Source organism: Camelus bactrianus, chromosome 2 (assembly GCF_048773025.1).
Source record: "Camelus bactrianus isolate YW-2024 breed Bactrian camel chromosome 2, ASM4877302v1, whole genome shotgun sequence".
Taxonomy (NCBI): Eukaryota; Metazoa; Chordata; class Mammalia; order Artiodactyla; family Camelidae; genus Camelus; species Camelus bactrianus.
The window spans coordinates 75010699-75027971 of record NC_133540.1 but is presented as its reverse complement, the minus strand read 5'-3'; the positions used below and the strand labels follow the sequence as shown (position 1 = coordinate 75027971).

At 34.8% G+C, this 17273-nt stretch overlaps 1 pseudogene; it reads right to left on the bottom strand.

Annotated features, from left to right (window-relative positions):
• LOC105078896 (retinoic acid receptor RXR-gamma pseudogene) overlaps positions 1-16982 on the bottom strand; it is a 63061-nt pseudogene extending 46079 nt beyond the window's left edge.
• Between the last annotated feature and the right edge of the window lie 291 nt (positions 16983-17273).

Below are 17273 nucleotides of genomic sequence, written 5' to 3'. Positions count from 1 at the left end.
ACCACACAATGACATTTCTAAAAAAAGAATTTAAATTTCTTATTGAATACTAATCTAAGGGTTTACATATTTTGAGAACTCCCCACAGTGATCCTGCCAGGCAGCCAGGAATGATAATCATTGGTTAGTATGTGCTTGGCACATCATTTTGTTGCAGGGATACAGGAAGTGTAAAATATAATCTTGCCTTCAGGAAGCTCATTGTGTAGTGGGAGAGATAACTATAAGAAATGCAGCAGGGAAAGATACAGGTATAGGTAAAAATGCAGTGGTCACACAGAGGTGAGAATGATTAATTCTGTCCAAGTCTGTCAGAAAAGAGTTCTTAGAAGGGAATCCATGAAAAAAATGAGTAAGACTTTTTTCTAGGCAATAATCAAATGGTAGCAAATACCATATGCCAGGCAATATCCCCAGGGCTTTTCACGTATTAATTCTACTGATCCTCAAAAGAGCCCGTGAAATAGACACCATTCTTTCCCTTATTTTACGGTGAAGAAACTGAGGCACAGAGAAGTGAGGCACGGGCCATACAACTTGAAAGTGGCTGTGAAAAGCCTGGAATTTGGTTTTCCAACTGCAGTACTAGCTTTTGGCCCCTTTATTACACTATTCTTTCAAATGTGAGGAAGGGAAACACAAATAAAGGTAACAAAATGTACAAAAGAATGTTGAGAGTACTGCAGGCATGGACATACCATTTTTAAACATTTAAGGGCATAATGAAAAAGCACTATTTGCAATGACTCATGAGTATTAGAATTGGCTACCTGATTAAAGGTTAGAAAGGATGTGAATAATTCATCATTAGGCTCCTCCCCACTATCTTTAATTAGAATACTGGTAACAGAGGAGACTAACTGCACAAAAGTTTTTTGTTTGTACAGACCCTGGGATTTTAATAGGTCTGTCCCTAATGCCCTGCATCTTGCTGAACTGCTGCAGAATTCTAAGTGTTCAAATATTCACCCATTTTGTTCATTCAATAACATCTGTCACTGTTGACTATACCTCCTTCTTCAAATACTTTTTTTTCAGTCTTTTATACACCTTACTTTTTCTTCCCACACCACTTGGAATTTTCCTTTGTTAGACCTCTAAATGTTGAAATGTCTCGTTGATTTTGGCCCCTTCTCTCTACAAAGTTTCATCCAGTATCCTGACTGGAAATGCTTTCTGTATATGCCTGACTCCAAAACATGTATTCACCAACACATACCTTTCTCTGAGCTCTAAACTTCTGGATCTATTTGATTACTTGATATAAACACTTGTCCAAAAACAGAACTCTGGATTTTCTCTCATTCAACCTATTCTTCTTCAAGGATCACCCACCTCTTCGTACATACCACAACCCAGTTGTTCAGGTGAAAATTCATGGCATAATCCTTATTTTTTTCCTCCTTCTCATATATCTTACTTCTAAACTCTCAGCAAAATGTATGGAATCACCTCTGAAATATGTTAAGAATCTGGTTACTTATCTCTTTTTATCCATATGTTGATTGGACCACCATCACTAGATCACTTCAATTCCCTCACAATCAACTTATTTGCTGTCAGATTTGGTCTACAATCTGTTCTCCCTTTCTCTTTGCATCAGTCTCCAGAGTGACCATTTTAAAGCACAACCCTGATCATGTTACTCTCCTGATTAAAACATTTCAAAATCCATCAAATAAAATATAACCTGTTTCTTTATTATGTTTTTATACTCTGTCTTCAACTCCATCCTGTTTTCCTTCTGTAGAGAACAGTATTACCACTCTATCCAGATCCCTCAGATTCCTTTTAACATTTCTGTGCCCTGAAAGCACTTCTTTAATAAATTGCTGATTAACTCTCAAGGTCTGTTTCTTCAGAGTGAAACCTAAATATACTCTGCTTCTGTGTTCTAGCCATATAAACTTTGTTTTTATTCTTCCAATAAATCAAGGTCATTGCCATTTCTAGAGACATTATACATAATCTTCCTTCCCCCTGGGACAAGCTTTCTCCAGATCTTTGTACAGCTGATGTCTTCTCATGATTCAGATCTTAGCTCAACAGGATTTTCTTATTGAAGCCTTCCTAAATAAGTCTTGTCTAGGTACATCTTTATCAATTACCTATTTTATTATCTTAGTAGCACTAGTAAGGTATGGTGCATGTCTATTTCATTCACTGTTACTCAGAAATTATAGCATTTACGAGAACATTCTAAACAGTCAATGGAAGTGTTTTTGAATAAATATTGAAATAAGGATTTCTCTAGTAGGTAAGTTTTTTTCTGCAAAAACTCGTATTATGTAATTTAGAAAAACCCGTCTACACATGCAATATCATGTTTAAAATGTGAACCAAATATGGATCTGCAGTTAGGATATACATTTCTTGTTCTATATCCCCCAACTATTGGGTAATAATGTTAGACAGTCGACTATTAAATTACTTTAAGCCCAACATCATATGGACAACATTTTTAGACGGCTTATTCAGTTAATAGTACATTCACTTATGCATGTGTAAGAAGGGAGATTAACTTCAGGAATGGAATAAAAGAAACAGTAATAAACATTATTATATAACAACTTAAAGAGATGAGCATGCTTTCATCATGAAGAACTTGAAGCAAACATAGTACTTTCAAGTCAGGACTCTGTAGGAAGTTGGAAATATGGGTTTGATATTTGGTTAAGAAATTTTCGGCACATACAAGAATATATTTTAAAATATTTGCAGGTTGCACTCTGTGGGACGCGCACTCTGTGGGAAGCTCACTCTGAGAGAGAAAATTTTTAGGAAATATGCTTGGCATGGAAATCTTTGGGATGAGAGGTAAGAAAGCAAAAAAGGTCAGGAGGAGAAGTTGAGCTGCAGTGCATCCAGTGAAGGCCTCTGCTGACTCCAATAGGGAGCTTTAGAGCTGGGGTCATCCTTCAGTGTTCCTTCAAATGGAACAAGGAGCAGCCTGTACCCCTACATTGATAAATCACTGGATTCTGAATGCCCTGGAAGGAGGTGTGGCCGTGTTAAGGCAACTCCTCAAATGACACAGTCTGCAAAGTGGGAAGATACCTGAAAAACATCTTTAGCAGCATTCCCAATAGCTTAGGAATTAAGTCCTGCATTCTTGAAGAGAGACCTGGGTGTCATATCACAGCACCAAAACTTCCATGTAAAGTAACACAAGTAATGTATAATTCTCTTAGGTAATAGTTAAATCACTTATCCTTAAACAAATAGGAAATTAAAGTCAATATTACAATATCAATGAAGTTCATACTTTTTGTTTCATCAAAGGATTTATATAGATGAAAATAGACTAACTGTGGCATATTCTAATAACTTTTTACTGATAGGCCAATGTATACAGCAAAATACCAATTGCCATGTGTAATTTAATTTTAGAAATCTATTCCCAACAAGTTTGACCCCGTTGCTGTTCTGGAAGATAGTTTATTATTCTCTGGCTGTGACAATATTAAAATCTAAGATTTTTAGCTTCTAAGAAGAGGTACCGAACATGTTTCAAGAGAAGCTCATGAAGTCAATGACATTTATATTGCTCAGGAAAGATCTACTCAGTCACCCTGACAATTAATCATGAAGTAAAAAGGAGGAGACATTTTTAGAGAATGAGAGGGAATATGTGAAATGGGTCAAGAAAATTGACATGCCCTTGCTTATTAGGTAAGCAGCTCTTCCTATCACCTGCTTTAGGTAAAGTTAAAAATTTTACTAGGCATAGATGTGATTTTTGTTTACTTTTTTTCATAATTATACTCATGTATCAGAATAACTTGGTCTCCTAGTACATATCTGTGAAAGATTTTTAAGTCCTTGTCAGTATCATTGATTCAGAGCTCCAAATAAAAGAGAAGTTGACCAGCTTCTTAGTCATATCTGACCACGCTCTTTGCCTTTCAGCTCTTCATTTTTTTGAAATGTATGTTTCACTCTTCAGGAAAGTCTTATTTATTCTGTTAGACTCTTTATTTATTCTGTTAGACTCACAGATGAATTCACCCCTTTCTTAAAGCTTTGTATCTCTGGTCTAATCTTTTTTAACTCTCTCATGAAAATTAATAACATATAGATTATATGATGTATTTGATTATTATTGATAATAGTATTAACTGTCATGTATGTTTAATTCTATGTTAGACATGTCTCCTCAATTACAATATATCTTCTGCAACAGCAAAATTCACATTATCTATAATGCTTAACATGATGAATATAGGAAGCTCTATCATGGTTGATTGATAATATGATTCACTGAGGCATTGAGTTTACTCGAATTCCAAGAATAGGAAAAACTAGTTTGTTCTGAATATTTTTTTTCAGTTTCTACTTATTATAAAATTTAATCAAAGTCATTTTCCGAGTAACTCTTTCAAATTGCAGTGTTCATTTTTATTCCCCAACAATAGTATCTAGCAAAAGAGGATAAAACAGTTTTAACTCGGGAAAAAGAAATGAGAATTTTGAACTTTATATAAATAGCAGCAAAAAATGAAAACAATATGTTTTTGTTGTAAGCTGTATCTTTGAATCATCTTATTATATTTCTTCCTATAGGCAGAATTCCCCAGGTGTTTGCTTAAACAAATAGGAAATTAAAGGAAAGGCAAATTCAATTATTCCACTCAGTAACTGAAATTAGCATGATGGAAATGTTCAGGAACAGGTATAATTAGAAACAACAGATGTGTTTTTATATATTGAGTTGCCATGTTGTAATCACAGAAATAATCACAATGTCTAAGAAAGTCGTATCTTTTTAGATCATTACAATTATATATGTTTACCCATTGCTGTTGATGTGAAAACAGCGGTAAAATATAGGCATTTCAGTAAATAGAGTCTTGGAGATGCTATTTTTAAAATGTTGATATTTTTTACAAAGTCACCTTGCTTCCTACCAGACTATATTCTTCTATGAACATTCCTTCCACCATGATATGTAGTAAGAAATCTCACAAATGTTGATTATTACAAAATCATTCTGCCTTCCAGCCTGTTGAGTAGGTATGGGTTTGGTAAGGGGACCCTACCTTTCCATTTTGCTAAACTGCATAATATATTATCTTAAACATTTTTATAAAAATAGTAACCGATCAAGAACACAGAGTTTTAGCCAGTGATAATCAGGTTGCTAACAACTGTACTGATCATATATACATTTGATTAAGAATGTATTCCAAAGTGAATAATCCAACTAAATTTGAGATAAAAAGCAGCATAAGAAACAGAACACATAAGAATTAATGATTATGATATCTAAAATGCTTGAAAGTTATGGCATAGTTTCTATTCATATTTTAAATCAACATGTTTCCCACCTGTGATATTATGACTGTATTGTCACATATATTTCTATCTCAAATGGCTTCTCCCTAAAGATGGATCTTTCTCTTTAGGATACTTTAAAAACAACTAAAATTCTAACAAAATAAATTGTTAACAAAATCAAACAAGACTTGCCATTGATGATAATGACAATTAAAGCTAAATGTTATTTCCTCCAAGCAGTGAAATAAAATACTAATTTTACCTTGATGTCTTTTAAGAAAATCTTCATCACTCTAATGTTTTGTGGTATACATTTCCCACCAAGCTGATTAATAGATGCTAGATAATAAGATTTCTTCCTCAATGCTGCTAGGATATAGGATTGAACAGAATGTACTGTCATCCTTTCTTTTTGAATTATATTCAGAAATTTACACCTTGTTCACATTCTTCTTTTAATTACATGATTTATTATAGTCAGCCTTCTGTCAGTAAGAAGTATTTTTTCTTAGCTTTTATCAGAAGCTTATATATTTATTCAAGTTCCTGTATCCAGAACTGTACTATAAGAAATGTAATTTTCAATTTTAAGGATTAAACTTTAAATATTTTATATACTTTGGATTTTAGAACAGTTTCAGATGTATAGAAAAGTCACAAAGATAGCACAAAAGCTTCCATATTGTCCACACCCAGTTTACCCTCTTGTCAACATCTTACATTAGTATGGCGCATTGGTCATAATTAACAAACCAATACTGATACATTATTACTAATTAAAGGCCATATGTTATTCACATTTCCTTAGTTTGTACCTAATATCCTTTTTCTGTTTCAAGATCCCATGCAGGATATCACATTACATTTTGTCATCATGTCACCTTAGGCTACTCTTGACTATGACAGTTTCTCAGACTTGCCCTATTTTTGATGACTTTGACAATTTTAAGATGTATTGTTCAGGTGTTTTTTAGAATACTCCTCAATTGGGATTTTTCTTATAATTAGGCCTAGTGTTATGGAAGGAGGGAGGAAAACCACAGAGGTCAAATGTCATCTTCATTGCATTTTATCAAAAGTACATATTGTCAACATGACTTTTCACTGTTAATGTTAAACTTGATCACCTGAGTTAAGATAGAATTTGTCAGATTTCTCCATTGTAAAGTTACTATTTTCTTCTTTTCCATACTGTAGTCTTTGGAAGACAGTCACTCTGTGCAGCCTACCCTTACAGTGTGGGGAGGTGGGGAGTTCCACTCCACCTCCTGGAGGGTAGATTATCTACATACATTATTTGAAATTCTGCTCAGGAGATTTGTTTATTTTTCCCCATTTACTTATTCATTCAATCATTTATTCCCATCAATATGAACTCATGGATATTTATTTTATACTTCAGGTTATGATCCAATACTATTTGTGCATGTGTGTGGCTCAAATTATTTTATATTTGGCAATTGGAAGCTCTTTCATTTGGTACCAAGTCCCTTGACATCCCTCTACCATTGTTTGTGTTTTACAAGTGTTAATTTTTTTAGTGCTACCTTAATTTCAGGTACTGTAGAATGCTTCAGGCTCATCTTGTATATCCCCTGCCCCAGTAGTTATTAAATCAACTGTTCTCCAAGTACCCCTAGTTCCTTTCATTGGTAATGGTATTAGAAACCAAGGTCTGGATACTCAGTGTACTCACTGCTATTGGGGTGTTGTTGCCTCTAGATGTTCTCAGCTGACTAAGCAAGGGAATATATATGCATATATTAGCTCATGCATGTACACGTATCTGTAATTATTTCTCTATGTAATATCTGTATTTATGCAAAGGTAAACATGAGTTCATACTGCTGTTTCCAGCTGAGTCCTTTATGTCATGGATCATTCTAGCCTCCTCTCCTTGCTGGTATGTACCCTTTCAATCTGAGAGTGAGAAGCCCTACCACCCACTATTCATTTACATAATTGCTGAATTTCAGGATACATATACAGTGGTTTCAGAACTGTAAATCTGTACCTCTATGTAAAACAACTTTATCAACTACAGTACAGAGTTATGTATATTTTTCTAAGCTGTAAGACTAAAAGATTCCACTCACTTCCAAAGTTACACAGGTCAGCAGCTTTTGCTTCCAACCCCAATATGAGGTCGTTTCTTATATCTGTAATACAGCTATATTCTTTTGTCACAGATAGCATTCTATTATAGGATTCATGCCCTCCATCTTATGTTTTTAACTTATGTACAATAGGATTTATTCTGAGCTGTCAAGTTCTATGAGTACCTAGGTTCATGAATTGTGCCATATGTTCACAGTTAACACTATCATACAAAGTAGTCTCACAGCCCTGAAATTCTTCTGTGTTTCACCCATTTAAACTTTCCTCACTCTAGACTCCAGACAATCACTGATCTGTTTAAATTTTCTATAGTTTTGCCTTTTCCAGGATGTCATATAAATGGAATAACACAGTTTGTAGCATTTTCATACTGGCTTCTTTCTTTTGACCATATGCATTTAAAATTCATTCATGTCTTTGAACGGCTTGTTAATGCATTCTTTTTTAAAACTGGATATTATTCCATTGTATGACTGTATCACAGTTTGTTTATACATTTATCTGAGTGACATCTTGGTTGCTTCTAGTTTGGGGTGATTAGGAATAAAGATATTATAATCATTTGCATGCCAGTTTTTGTGTGGACATAGTTTCAAGTTGAGTAAATACACAGAAGTGCAACTGTTGGGATTGTATACTAGGGCTCTGTTTAGCTCTTTTGAAAACTGCCAAACTGTCTTCCAAAGTGAGAATGCAATTATGCATTTCTACCAGTAATGAATGGGAGTTCCTGCTGTTCTAACTCTTCAACAGTAATTGGTATTATCCGTTTATTGGATTTTTTTTCTATTGAAGTATATAGTGAAGACTTACAATGTTGTGTTAGTTTCTGGTGTATAGCAAAGTGATTCATATATGTGTATGTGTGTGTGTGTGTGTATATATATATATATTTATTTATATATATATTTATTTCAGATCCTTTTCCCATCATAGGTTATTTTAATATTGAATATTGTTTCCTGTGCTATACAGTAGGCACTTGTTTTTATCCACTTTATATATAGTAGTGTCTATCTGTTAATCTCAAATTTCCAACATATCCCTATGCACTTTTCCCTTTTGGTAACCATAAGTTTGTTTTTTTTTATGTGTGTTAGTCTATTTCTGTTTTGTAAATAAATTCGTTTTTTTAGATTCCACACATTAGTGATACCATATGATGTTTGTCTTTCTCTATTGGACTTACTTGACTTAGTATGGTAATCGCTAGGTCATCCATGTTGCTGCATATGACATTATTTCTCATTTATGAGCATATCACTTTACCACTAAATAAGAATTATTGTTGAGAAAAATAGGATGTTATGTGATTTTTCTTCCTTTTAACGTGGTCATAGATAATCATATATCCTGGAAGTAGGGAGCATTTGTATATTCAAAATTGAGTCGAGGAGGAGAAAAAAGATGAGGATGTTAATCAGGAGAAGAAAGACATAGGCACAAAGTGTTACCAAATGCAAATAAAAATGGGGAAGAATCACATTTGCATATAATTTTAACTGAACACTACTTATCAAATATCTAGAATGTTTTACGATTTTTAAAAAGATAATAGACAAATCTAGTTACAAAGTATAAAATCTGTTAAAACTCAAACTGTGTACAACACTTTAAAGATAAAGGACACTCAGTGCTGGCCTTGAGGATCAGCCATTTTAAGTCATTCAAACTGACAGTATACTCAACTTTGTTACTATAGGAATCCCCTTTATAGAAGGTCTGAATCTTATTCATGGAAATCTCAAGGGGAGTAAGAGTGGGCAAAACTGTAACAAATTACAATTATAAAACACAAACAATGGTAGAGGGATGTCAAAGGACTTGGTACCAAATGAAAGAGCTTCCAACTGCCAAATATAAAACAATTTGAGCCACACACATGCACACACACACACACACACACACACAAATAGTATTGGATCATAATCTGAAGTATAAAATAAATAACCATGAGTTCATATTGATGGGAATAAATGATTGAATGAATAAGTAAATGGGGAAAATAAACAAATCTTCTTTATTCATTCATCCATCAACAGACATTTAGGTTGCTTCCATGTCTTGGCTATTGTAAACAATGCTGTTATGAATATGAACATTGGGGTATGTGTATCTTTCAAATTAGAGTGTTTTTTTCTTTTCTGGGATGTATGTCCAGGAGTGGGATTGCTGGATCATAAGGTAATTCTATTTTTAGTTTTTCAAGGAACCTCCATACTGCTCTCCATAGTGGCTGCACCAATTTCCATTCCCACCAATAGTGTAGGTGGGTTCCGTTTTTCTCCATATCCTCTCCTGCAGTTATTATTTGTAGGCTTTTGGATGATGGCCATTTGGCCATTCTGACTAGTGTGAGGTGTTACCTCAATGTAGTCATGCATTGCATTTTAGTCATTCTACTGAATGAAGACACATGAGCAAAGACTAAAATTGAGATAGATGGGAAGAGTTGCACTGAATTTCCACATACTACTCAATCTCACTATTTCTCTACTTTTAGATCATATATATTGGGCACTTGGATTAGGGAAAAGGCTTGTTTAGTGTTTTAAACAATGTTCGTTAAAGTACCTTGGGTATTATTCCCTTAAGAGAAATTGTCATTGCAGTTTTCTTCTGTGCAAGATTTGGTCATTTGCCATGTTCCTATAGCCCCTCTGTCTCTATCAGAACTCCCACATTAATCTTCCTAGAATTCCTTATTTCAGTCCCCAAAACCCATTTTCATTTTTTCCAGAGGAGTTTGGTTTCTCTTTGACCTACCATTGAGGTTCCAAGCCCTATTCAGTAGGGCTCATTTCCACAACCAAGTAAGTCCATCAGGGAAGATAATCACCCACAGGATTCTCTTCTAGAAATTCTGTAATTAACCTATTATTTAATAATGTTGTTTGGTTTTGTCTCTACCACATGCAGAATCACACGGATTTCCCTGTGGAGCACCTACTCTCCCACCCAACTCTAGGATGATCTTGGCACATTCTGAGACTTCTCAGTCTAGAGTGAAAGTAATTTATTCTTGAGTGAGAGTGGAAAGTGCAGAGACAGAAATGGCTCGTTTAGGGGGGAAAAATGAGAACTGGCTGATCCAGAAAGGGTGGGAATACAATTTAGAATTGACCACATTTACAAATAATGACTGTTCATGATTATTAGCTAAATACTGCAGCTTCTCCAGAGAGTGCCAACATGGCTCTGAACTTTTGGTACAGAAGTATACTTTAGGAAGCATCTAGAAGAAGAGTCACAACACTTTGTATGATGGGCCCTCATATTGTCTTTGGTTCTGAAAATCTTTGTTACAGTTCTTCCTGCTCTTATTCCCCTTGAGATTTCCATGAATAAGATTCAGACCTTCTATAAAGGGGATTCCTATAGTAACAAAGTTGAGTATACTGTCAGTTTGAATGACTTAAAATGGCTGATCCTCAAGGCCAGCACTGAGTGTCCTTTATCTTTAAAGTGTTGTACACAGTTTGAGTATTAACTGATTATACACTTTGTAACTAGATTTGTCTATTATCTTTTTAAAAATCATAAAACATTCTAGATATTTGATAAGTAGTATTCAGTTAAAATTATATGCAAATGTGATTCGTCCCCATTTTTATTTGCATTTGGTAACACTTTGTGCCTATGTCTTTCTTCTCCTGATTAACATCCTCATCTTTTTTCACCTCCTTGACTCAGTTTTGAATATACAAATGCTCCCTACTTGCAGGATATATGATTATCTTTGACCACGTTAAAAGGAAGAAAAATCACATAACATCCTATTTTTCTCAACAATAATCCTTATTTAATGGTGAAGTGACATGCTTATAAATGAGAAAAATTTCAAGTATGATAACTTCATACAGACTTTGCTTTTCCTTTGTTAATCATTCAATTCTGTCATCTTGACACCACTAAAGTTTTTTATCTTTAGAACCTAATTACCAAGGTCAATTTCTAACAATTCCTTTATTCAGTGTCTATGAAAAAAAAGAACCATTTGAGTTGAAGCTCTGATTAAAAATGAAAGAGTCATGTAAATTGAACAAGTGACATTCTTTTCAAGGCTTATAATTCATTTTTATTAGTAGAAATTGTGTTTCATATAATTAATATGAAGTTTTTACTGGGCTTAAAAAGAAAAAGAAAGTTTGTTAGTTATGATGCAGAAGAAATACATATTTATATTTGGCAAGGATTAATAGCTTCTAAATTCCAAATTTGTTTAAATGCCAGTATGTCTTCAAAATCCTAGACTAAATTAGAGCTTTTGTGAAATTTTGCAGAAATTCAGACTTTCTGGGTGACTTATTTTCCATCTCTCCAGTCACTTACCCTTCATTCTCAATTGAAAAGTATTTTCTACTTAGTCTTAGTTTACTGAAGGTCAAATTACAGATTCTCAGTTTTTTTTTAAATTAAATGCTTGACAAGTGTCATGTAAATTTTATGTAAGGTTCATTCTCATGTCATGTAAGAAAATTTATGCTTGTGAAGAGCCTTAAAATTCTTCAAGCTCTGGAAGTAAAATATGTGTATTGTTAACTTCATAGGCATATATTGAAGACAAGAAGACAATGCATAGGTGGTAGTTGTTGCTTTTACTTGTTCATATTAGGTCTTTTTTATTGAGGTATAATGACATAACATTATATTAGTTTCAGATGTGCAATGTAATGACTTAATATATGTACATACTGCAAAATGGACACTACAATAAGTCCAGTTAACATCCATCACCATACATAGTTACAATTTTTTTTCTTATAATGAGAACTTCAAAGGTCCACTATCCTAGCTTCTTTCAAATGTGTAATACAGCATCATTAACTATGGTCACCATGCTGCACATCACATCCCCATGACTTACTCATTTCCTAACTTGAAATTTGTACCTTTTGACCCACTTAACCCATCTTGCCCACTTTCCATTCTCTTCTCCTGGCAATTACCAATCTGTTCTCTATATCCATGAGCTCAGTTGGGTTTTGTGTGTTTTATTTTGTTTTGTTTTTAGATTCCACATATAAGTAAGATCATATCATGTTTATCTTTTGCTGTCTGACTTATTTTACTGAACATAATGCCCTCAAGTTCCATCCATGTTGTTGCAAACGGCAAGATTTCATTCTTTGTTACATCTGAATAACATCCCATTGTATACATATATAGGTTGTTTCCATATGTTTTCTATTTTAAATAATGCTGCAATGAACATGAGGCTGCGTTAATCTTTTCAAATCAGTGGTTTCATTTTTTTTGGGGGGGTGGAATACCCAGAAGTGGAATTGCTAGATCAGATAGTTTCAATTTTCTGAGAAACCTCCATATTGTTTTCCATAGTGGCTGCACCAATGTACATGGGGGTTAGAGCTTCACATATGCATTTGAGAGCGATACAAATATTCCATCTATAAGAGACAACTTTAAGAGAGGAATCCTGATACTGGAAGCCTTGATTGGTGAAGGAGGGAGAGCGGGTTGACAAACAGGAAATACGGAAAGGGATCCTTTGGGATTATCCCAAGTTATAAGGCAATACTGTCACAAGTAACGCAGTCTCATGATATTACAGAAGGAGAAAAGGATAAATTTGTTAATATATTAAACATGATAGTCCATAAAACAGCTATGTTAATTGTGAAACACAAGTCATAGTTCAATTTGTTCAACGACAATGCAAAAATTCAAAAATTTAGCAAAACAGAAAGAAAATAAAAAGAAACTATGAGTGGCGTATTATTGCAGAATATACTGATAAAGCTTCAAATTGTGTTCATGTAGGCAATTTTTTCTGATGTGGCCACCTAAAGAACCCACTAAAAATTGCCCACATTACTAAAAGATGAAGTTTATCCGACTTTGTGTTAAGAACAGGGAATAAAAACTTTCCCCACTAGACTTAGTCATTCTGATATTGGGTCTATGTCCTGTTTTTAAATAAATACACTACCAACTGTTGAGAATTAATGCTGATGGAAATGCTCATTTCATTAGAAATTTCAGGGATTAAGGGCCTCTAAATAACGTGATTCATTGTATTTTTTGACCAAAAGACTGATTCTCATTATGTAAGGAGGTCAATAGATCGCCTCACTCCTACCCTTACTCCCTGCTAGAGGAGTAGATCACATTAGTCCTGGTCATACCCCTCTATTCCAAATGACAGCCTTCTCTCATGTTGCTTCCTATGACTGAAATGCACTTCTTCCTTGCTTGCCTTTGCTGGGCTAAGTCCTACTCATTTAAGTTATTACTTGTGGTAAGAAGAATAATGGCCACCCAAAGATGCCCAAATCCTAGCCCTAGAACTTGTGAATATTAGATTACATGCAAATGAGAACTAAAGTTGCAAATGGAAATAAGGTAAAGATAATCAGCTGACCCTGATATGTACAGATGATCCCAGATTTTTTAGATGGGTTCAGTGTAATCACAGAAGACCTTAAAAGTAGGGGAGGGTGGCAGAAGAGAGAGAACCACAGGGACGGCAGCATGAGAACAGTGTGACAACCATAGTTGCTGCCTTTGAATTGGGGAAAGGTAGCCACAAACAAAGGAATGTGGGTGCCTCTAACAGCTGAAAAAGGCAAGGAAACAAATTCTGCCCCCAGAAGGAGTGTATCCCTGAAAATCTTGATTTCAGCCCACTGAGAATCATTTTGGACTTCTGATCATCAGAACTATAAGATGATAAATTTGTGTTGTTTCCAACGACTGAGTTTATGCCAATAGCAATCTAATATAGTACTAAAATGATCCTAAATGGAACTTCCTTAAAGAAGTCTCTCCAGTGTAACAGAATCGATTTGCTGTTCACATGAAACTAACACATTTTAAATCAACCATACTTCAATAAAAAAGAAGTATTTCCAGAACACCTAGAATAGTTCTCTTTGTTCTCCTTCACAGCAGTTCTCTCAATTTTAATTGAATAAATATTGTTTAGTTAGTATTTGTCACCTATTTGAGAAGTTAAGCTCAATGAAGACAAGGATTTCACACGTTTTATCCCAGCAAAATTCTCAAGTCTTAACATAAGACCTGACTCCATAAGTGCTTGATAAATACTTATTAGATAAAATTGATTTTTAAATAAGAAATTGATTCGGTTTTACTCTTCTGGGGCTATCAAGGACCAATCTAGGAAAAATGAGTTTTGAATTCTTTAAATATTTTAAGAAAGGGATCACAAGAGAGTAAAAATATCTTGCCTGGAGGAAAACCTATTAGTGCTAGGACTTCCTGCCTGACTTGTGAGTATTTCTTCTGCCTTTTGAAGGCAGAGTATTCTCCTTCAGCCTGAATCTTAATCTACAGGACTATTTACAAATTGTCTTAAAAATAGAAAAGGTCCTAATATGATAGAACTGAAATCCTACAGAATAGAATTTAATCTGAGATCTCTCTCCCCACGCATGCACAGAGGAAAGGCCACGCAAGAAGGTGGCAATCCACAAGCCAGAAAGAAGTTTCACTGGAAACCAATTTTGATGGCACCTTAATCTTTCATCCTACAGAACTGTGAGAAAATAAATTTGTGTTGTTTCAGGCATTAAAAAATGTCTGAATAATAATAATAAAATAATAATAAAATAATTATTTTTATTACATAATAGTAAAAAATATAAAAATAATAAAAACATGATAATAAAAAATTATTAATGTCTTCTTAGTATAAATATAGAATGTTTAATAAACGCATGGTTGATATAAGAAATGAAAAACCAATCATTTAATATTTTATAATATTTTTCACACCAGTATTGCTTCCATGATAGTTCTATGTTCAAGGTTTGACAGCTAAGTAATACAAAATAAGAAGAAAAAAAAAAACTTCTTTCCTTAAACTTAAAAGCAAAAGGAACTGGCTGTCTGAGAATGGTTGGAAACACTGATACTGTCAAGTCACAAGAGGCTACTTAGGAAGTATCCAGGCATTTTTAAAAAGACATTATCAAATGCCATAAATAATGATTCTGTGAAGTCCCGTCACAGTTTCGACTGCCAACGCACTGGCATCTCAACATGAAGAACTGGCTCCAAACTTTCTGAGCATAACCAAATTCCTAGGGAATATGAGTAAATATCAAGAGAAGTGGCTGCTGTGTTGGCAGATTTACTGGGACTTCAACCAAATGAATTCAGCAAAGGAAGCCTTAACTTGCAGCAAATAATCCTTGCATCTGTTTCTTAGGAAGCTATATTCTGTTACTTTTGCTTATTGAATTTTCAATTTTGTGGATTTCAGTAAAATATTTGTCTTAATTTCAAATACAGTTTTCATTTATTTTCTAGTAGCCTCTATATTATAGTGACCACTAGCCAAAGTCACCAGACCTATTAAAACTATTTTTTATGTGAGAAAAAGGTAGAAATGTTAATTGTACAATTCATAGCATTTTATTCTACTTGAAATTATCATTAGTCATTTAAACCAAAAAATGTATTATCATGCAAAAATAAGATTCTTATTACATTTCCTAAGAGGTTACCAAAGAAACCTGTTATGTAATAACACTCTGGATTAAATAAGTCAACAAACATGTTTGGGCATTTATTGTATGTCACATCTTTTACTAGAGACCTAGTGGAACTGATAGACAAATAAATCTGTATGATGTAATATAGTAGAAACCATGATAAATGAATACAAATACATATAGTCCTTTAAAACAGAAAAGAGAAATAATTCACTAAAGAAGAAAGCATCTTTAAAATGGGGAATTGAGCTAAGCCTTAAAAGAAGGTGGAAAACGGCTACTCTGTGTTTGATGTGGACATGCTAGGGAGAGTGCTCTATTTACCTGCAGTGTTTGTTTCAAAGCAGATATATGATCCAGGGGTCTAAAGATTTTTTTACTAACAAAAACCCCTCTACTATATAAATAGTATATAAACATAGTACTATATCACTACAGTGCATGCAAATGACATGGAGGTGAACCGGAGGACCCAGAATGTGGGGATTTTTCCGTGTGCCCTGGACAGAGATTGGGTAGTTGGGTGAGGGGCTTCATGCACCAGACGGACAAGCTGTGGGCACAGACAGCCTCCTGGGCCATGCTGAGCTACAAGTGCTGTAAAGAGGTTATGGCCAAGAAGTAGTCCCACTGAGCCTGGTGCCTCCACCATTGTGGAGTTCAGAGGGCTGCCCAAAGGCCTGGGTCCCCCACCCCCAGGCCACAGCCCCTTGCCACCCCACTGTTCCTCTGTGGCTTGCACCTCCACCACAGCTTCTCATGCCACCACACCCGCCCCTTGCCTATATTATCCAAGTGCCCTACCCAAACCCTGAGTAGTATTGCCCTCTCTCCCAAGCTTATTTCTCAGTGGTTGAAGACACCTTGGGTGGGGACTTCCTCATTGTCCTGAACTCCATCCCAGCTGAAACTGGAGCTGGCATCTACACTGTCCACATCTTCCCCAAGCCTCCCAATGCTCTAAGGCTCTGAAACTCACAGGATGAGGAGCAGCCAGTCTGCTTGTCGGCAGTCCCAGCGCTCTACTGGCTGTTCCCCCCAAACCCCCTTCTCTCCCCAACACCCCATCTTCTGACTTATTGGCTTCAGGTTGGCAGCGCTGCCCATGTCCCCTGCCTATCTCCTCCCAACTAGCAACTTACACTCTGACCCTGGTCCCCTCTACTGAACTGATGTCCACAGGATACCAACTGTGAAAAACAATGAAACTATACTCATATATAAATCACTACATATAATTTTACATATTTATATAAAAAGTGGGTAAATTTTACATTTTTAAGAAATAATTTTTTCTACTAAAATGCACATGGCTTATAATAAGACTTATTTGTTAAGACTTTTACTACTAGTCAGGATGTAGAAATTAAATTTATAAGAAACCAGCACTTCCATCAT